We start from the raw sequence: 5516 nt of genomic DNA on the forward strand, positions 1-5516 counted from the left end.
GCTGCAACTTCATGCAAAACCTCCTTTGAAAGATTTAAAATAATACTTGCTTTTGCCTTTTTGTCTATGACGGCAAACTCCCCGTCCATCATTTTATCCGGCATCTTTTTCTTTCCTTGTAGTGCCAAATCTAAGCCATCCTGAATTAGGATAGCTTCCATCTTTAATTGTCACATTCCGAAGTTTGCACTTCGTTCAAATTTCTCAACATAAGACTTTGTTAGAGTCATTTTGGTATTTTAACCTAACCCGGTTAGATCTAGCTCTGATACCAATTTGTTAGGATCGGGAACCCGGGTAGTGCGAAATTTAGCCAAAGAACAGTATAATGACAATAACAAAGACAATGGAAGACATAAATTTAACGTGGTTCGGTCAAGGTGACCTACGTCCACAAGCGGAGAGGAGAAATTTTACTATACCAACAAGAGTACAAAAGAGAGTACAAAATTAGAGTAAATACTCTAATTAATCCCAAATACCCCAAGAGAACAACCTCACAAGATCACTCCAAAGAAAGGGTTCACACAAGTGTTTTCCAGCACTCACTCTCTTACAAAATACTCTATAATGAAATAAAGGAGGAGAAAGAAAGACAAGAGTGAAAAGCTCTTGAATTGGTGTTTTTTGCAAATGAGGAGACACTCCTCTATTTATAGCAAGAAATCCTTGGCCTAATAATGGATATTATATCATGGCAAATGTCATGATCCACAAATTTGTTATAATGGATATTATTATGTCATGACAAATGTCATGAACCATAAATTTGTTATAATGGATATTATGTCATGGCAAATGTCATGAAAATTTGGCCATATTACAAATTATATATAACTTGATCTCCATTCGCCTTGCTATATCATCTCTGCAAATTTCTTACTGTCAAAAGCTTATGGGTTTTTTGCTTCTAAAAAAAAAAGCTTATGGATTTTTTTACTTTGATCAGTATTTACCTTTTAAGTTTTTCCTTAGTTCTTATTGGCGAAAAATTGAAATTCCATGTAGCTCTTTATATTTTGCTGTCACGTATCTATCATATAAGTTTTATCTTTTGCTTGCTTCGAAATTTTTGTATAAAATAATATATGACCAATGATAGCACCTGCTAAAAAAGTTTGGCAGGTATTTAGTATTACTGTATTCTGTCTTTTGTATTTGTTTCCATCTGATAAAAAAGAGTGATCATTTTAATGTAGGTTGGCAAGCTATTTGGAGTGCTGACACTTGCCCGTGTTCATGGTTTGGTTTGGATCGGTTTTTTCTTAAAAATAAACCAAATCAAGTAAGTTGATCTTTCAAATATTGGAACCAAACCAAACCAATTAAGTCGGTTTTTTATCGATTTGGTTTTTGTCGGTTTTGGTCGGGTTTTTCGATTTTTTCGGTTATTTATCGGATTTTTTCTTAAATATGAGACATACACTACCAAACACATATTCCGAAGACTACATTTTCAATGTAACATTATCGAACCAATTGCTCTTTGAGAAATCTATCATTTATTGATGATAATTGAATCAAATAGTGATGAATAATTTAAGTAATCAATTAATCTTCGATTATTTTTAACATGAAATAAATTCTTGTACTTGGCAAAAGAAAACTACCAATCAAACTAGAATGTAAAGACAAAAAATTAGATTATTATTATAGCAAATAAAAATATAATAATTTTAAATAGCTACTTCTATAGTCGGTTTGATTGGTTTTTTCCGATTATTTTTTGATTAAAACCAAAATCAAACCAAATTTGATCGGTTTTTAAAATTCAAACCAAAACCAAATCAAACCTAAAAAATATCGATTTTTTTGATCGATTTAGTTCGATTTTCGGTTTGGTTCAGTTTTTCGAGTTTTTATGAACACCCTTCAAAGTTAAATTTATTCATCAATGGATCCTAAGGAAAAAAGAAAACATCATTGCTTAGCTACAGAAGCTCGTGATAACAATACCAAACGCGCTATAGCTGAAAAAAACGCACTTCTGTTGCAACGACGCGTCAAAAAAGAGAGGCAACAACTAATCGTCTTATTGCAAATACAAATTGGGTCAATCCTGTGGAGTCAACATCTGTAACTCAGGGTAATGTTATTACTGGAGACTCTTGTTCTACTTCAAAAACAGGTTAGACTATCAAGTTTATTATTTGCTTTTTCCTTATATATGTGCCTTGTGTGTGATTGCGTACACACAGTGATTACATGATCTCCGTGTTTACAAACTATCTACCATTTGTCACTGAGCGAGCTTTTTAAGCCAATAGATGTGCTTTGCAAGAGAAAAAATGCGGTTCATCCGCTTCCTATTTTTGAAAAGGGTAAGCTATGCATGGTAAATTTCATTATTTCCAGGAATCCTAAATTAACATGAGATATATTGAAGTACATTATTTTCAGATTTATATTTGTAGGATAATATATTTTTTTTGTTACTGTCCATTTATATTTGTTACTATTCATTTATATAGTCTACAGGAGTGTGTATGTGAAATCATTGCAAATTTCTGTTGGATTGGATCCTATTTCACTTTGAGTACATAGTATAAGGTTTACTCGATCCATACACCCTACTTCTACTCCATCACTGCAGGAAAGGATAAAAAAACAAATAAAAGATTATGTCGAAAACTTTTTTTTGGAAGCTATGGTAAGTTTGATTTCCTTTTGTGTAAAGGGGATGATGACTCAATTGTTTGTCATTTGATTTACATCTATTTTTCCCTCTTTAATGTTAATTACCATATCGTTGCAGTGTTTCACGCAATATGAATAATATTTCTTGAAATGTTTTCCTCGGTAGGGTGTTTTTTACTTAAATCTCCATATATGCTTTGGAATGTCTAATTAAGTAAGTCATCATGCTGATGCGTTTCAACTCTCTTATATACTACCTACCTTTTGATCATGGAGTAAATATTTCATGTATTCTAACATATGGAGCCTTTTTCCATATTTATCGTAGATTTGATTTCATACAAGTAGCTAAAAGCTCACCCTTCTCTCAAACTCTGTTAGGTACTTCTCTAGGTCAATTTCGGGCCACCAAACCCTGCAACTGATGAGAAGGCCCTACGGAGCGTGTATGTTGACACACCCCTGCCTTTCAAAGGTGCCTAGAGGATAGGCCATACACAACAGTGCGATGACCGGGGAGCGAATTCCCTACGAGAAGGGTCAGGCGACCATCTCAAGGCGCATCACGACCTACAGGTAAAAAAAAAAGCAGTTTATTCATGATCTTCAAATATCTGTGCATCTATTTGCGGTACTCTATGATTCACATGAAGTCGTTGAATTTGGAATTTGCTGGGGAATTTGGAGCCTAACAATATTTATGTTTGTATATTCTATCTCCTGGACATACAATGGACCGTCTCTACTATGTTTATCACAAGTGAAGTTAGTGTGAGAAGTGCAAATAGAAGCTAATCTGTAAAGCTATTAATTAATGTAATGCATATCCATGACTGCATCTAACTAATTTGATGGAGGTACTTAACAGTGGAGCAACTTGGATTCAGCTTCATGCATATCCCATAAATCTCGAACACAAAGATGGGCTTGAGAAACGTATAATGTCTAATAAATACTTTAAATCTTTGCGTTTGGACTTTCTATTTGTGGTCATTATGCATGTCCTTTTCTATGTCCTTGAAATAAATTACATCAACATTTATGGATTTCTTTTGTTTTAACTGATTAGTGCTCTTAAAGGAGTGGATATAAACTTATTGGTAGAAATCGCCATAAGATGTTGTGACCATATTTTTTTCCTTTGACACTTTTCTGGTTTGGTGATACCCTTGTATTTGAACATGCGGCATCTCATATGTCTCTATCGCTTCTGGTGCTGAGACGCTTTGATGCAAGATATTATTGGGGAAGGAGTTCAATAGGTCCCTTTTTTTGGAAAATATCCTTTGCATATTTTTATGATTAATACACATTCTGTTTTTCCACTCTTATGACTATGTGTAGAAGATGTAGAGAGGTGATAATGATGGAAGATAAAAATGTCATCTGTTTTTTCAAAAATAATCCTCCCTTTTCTACTTTATGTGCCATAATTGTATAAACGTTAGTTATTGAAGGAGGAAAAAATAGGAAAGTCTTAATTTGAAAGAGTTCTGTGTCTATTGTCTCTCTTTTTATGTTGTAGTTGCAAGTAGTGAAACCTTATCCGCAAAAAAATGCAAGGAGACTATGATTGAGATGGGTCTCGATAAATCTAAAGGACCTCTAGCAAAGTTGTTGCACCGAATAGTGTGAACCTAAGAGATTTAAGAGCTAAATTTTACTTGCTTACCATCTAGTTTTTATATTTGGTGGACTTTAAGGTTATGGATATTATTATTGGAAAAAAAGCTAGCCATATGGTGAAACATTGAACAGGTACGAGAAATGTCATTCAGATATAACAATTAGGTTGACCGTGTAATTATCAATCAAGTTAATACATTGTCATTCCTGCTCATTCAAAATTTCATATCTATTGGTACATTTGAACTTAGAAGTTTTGAATTTCTTTTCAGTTTCACTTCATTACAAAGCTCCTACAAATATTCGATGTTGTACTCTCAAATAAAGTTTGTCGTTCTATCCTATCAAACACCCGTGATGAAGTGAATTGCTACTTTGCATGAGGACTCATTGGAGAATGGATCATCTCGGAAATGCTTTGTGATCTCAATGTGAATGAGCTCTTGAATTATAAGAATGTAAAACTGTAATTTTTTTATGTAATTGAGTTAGTGATAATTTGATCACTAAACAAGCTTATTGTTATTCTTAAAGTTCACTTAAATGCCTTTGTTTGCACTTATATTGTTGGTCTTACCTGCAAAATTATGAAGTTAAAGGTAGTTTAAAGTAGTAGGTTTAATTGTGAAAGGAATAGTGACATCGGGCGCCCGTGTAAGGAACCCGCAAATATTGGAAAAACTACAATTATTGTTAACCAAGGAAAATAATTCGTAGTAAAGACAAGATACACTTGGACCATAAAAACCTGTGCTCAAAATATTTTGATTTTCGAGCACAGGTTTGTCGGTAAAAAAATTAAATGAATTCAAGTAGAGTTTTTTCGAACATATCAATAAGCTAGACCCATACTGCGAGTTGTTTCATGCCATAAATAAACTCGGACGCACAAGAAATCTGTTGGACAGGCGAGGCACTCCAATCTAGTTAGTATAGAAGGGAAAGAATCCTAATTTGTCAATAACTTTACTAGGAATCCAACAGTGCAAATATTGAAAAGTTGCCCTAAATCCCTAGTGAGAATCCAACGTACTAAGGCTAATTTTGTTTCACCTTTCTCTTTCTTATGGAGAAGCATTGTTCTGAGGACATAGTATTCGAGATCCTAACATGGCTTCCTGCTAAGTTTCTCATGTGATTCAAGTGTATTTCTAAACTAACTAGACTTTGATATGACATCCCAACCTTGCCAAATTGCACAATACTCGTTCTCAAGTCTGCCCCTCTACCACCCGCCTTTTGTTTGAACTGGA

The 5516-nt window shown here is 33.8% G+C and overlaps 1 long non-coding RNA gene across 4 annotated transcripts; it reads left to right on the forward strand.

The window, feature by feature from the left end:
• The first annotated feature begins 1862 nt into the window (after window positions 1–1862).
• LOC104116358 (uncharacterized) lies at window positions 1863–4825 on the forward strand. 4 transcript variants are annotated; one of them, XR_690829.4, is made up of 3 exons: window positions 1863–2128; window positions 3019–3213; window positions 4536–4825. It is a non-coding gene; the product is annotated as an uncharacterized lncRNA (long non-coding RNA). The 4 variants fall into 4 exon arrangements; XR_004512138.2 differs by lacking the exon at window positions 1863–2128 and adding an exon at window positions 2175–2321; XR_004512139.2 differs by lacking the exon at window positions 1863–2128 and adding an exon at window positions 2355–2650.
• Window positions 4826–5516: the final 691 nt, after the last annotated feature.

The sequence above is a fragment of the Nicotiana tomentosiformis genome, chromosome 3, assembly GCF_000390325.3.
Source record: "Nicotiana tomentosiformis chromosome 3, ASM39032v3, whole genome shotgun sequence".
NCBI lineage: Eukaryota > Viridiplantae > Streptophyta > Magnoliopsida > Solanales > Solanaceae > Nicotiana > Nicotiana tomentosiformis.